The 834-nt window shown below is 55.3% G+C and overlaps 1 protein-coding gene across 1 annotated transcript in view; it reads left to right on the forward strand.

Annotated features, from left to right (window-relative positions):
* CRMP1 (collapsin response mediator protein 1) overlaps positions 1–834 on the forward strand; it is a 46,416-nt gene that overhangs the window by 23,251 nt on the left and 22,331 nt on the right. The gene's annotated exons all lie outside the window — the stretch shown is intronic.

Raw genomic sequence — 834 nt, forward strand, 5'->3', positions numbered from 1 at the left:
AACATTAATGATGAGAGAGAACCATTGATCGGCTGACTCCTGCAGGCCTCTTACTGGTGATGGAGCCTGCAACCCGGGCATGTGCCCTTGACCAGAATCAAACCTGGGTCCCTCCAGTCTGCAGGCTGACGCTCTATACACTGAGCCACACCAGCTAGGGCTGAGGTCACGGTTTTAACCTCGTTCAGGGTCAGGAAACATAGTGCCAAATCGCTTTCCTGAAAGGTACACCCACTGGCCCGCTCACTTCCTGCGTGTTCGCACCCTGGGGCGTGGCTGCTTCTGGGGCCCCCTTGCGGATTTGAGGGGAGGGTCCGTCTCCCCTTGTGCGTGCCGTTCTCTAATGGCTGATGATGTTGAACGCTTTGGGCATGTGTTGCCCTGTGTGCGTGTCCGATGGCACTTTAGCCCCCTGTCAGGCAGGGTGTCTGTGTGTCCGATTCTCTGTATCAGGAAGGCATCGCCCTCCAGCGCAGTCCCGGAGCCACACTGGCTTTGTCCACAGTCATGGTCCAGGGAAGGCTGCAGTTTTGCACAGGAGTCCTGCTTCTCTGCAGTTTCACCTCCCAGGGTTTCAGCTCTTTGTGGTCAAGCAGGGCCCACAAATATTAACTGGAAAATTACGGAAACAAGCAGTTCCTGAGTTTTAAGTGTGCTCTTCCGGGCAGCGTGGTGAAGTCCCCTCCAGCTGCCCCACCACCTCCCAGTTCAGCTCTTTGCGGTCAAGCAGGGCCCACAAATATTAAATGGAAATTACAGAAATAAGCAGTTCCTGAGTTTTAAGTGTTGTGTTCCGGGCAGCGTGGTGAAGTCCCCTCCAGCTGCCCCAGATGC

Source organism: Myotis brandtii, unplaced genomic scaffold (genome assembly GCF_000412655.1).
Source record: "Myotis brandtii unplaced genomic scaffold, ASM41265v1 scaffold188, whole genome shotgun sequence".
NCBI classification, from domain to species: domain Eukaryota; kingdom Metazoa; phylum Chordata; class Mammalia; order Chiroptera; family Vespertilionidae; genus Myotis; species Myotis brandtii.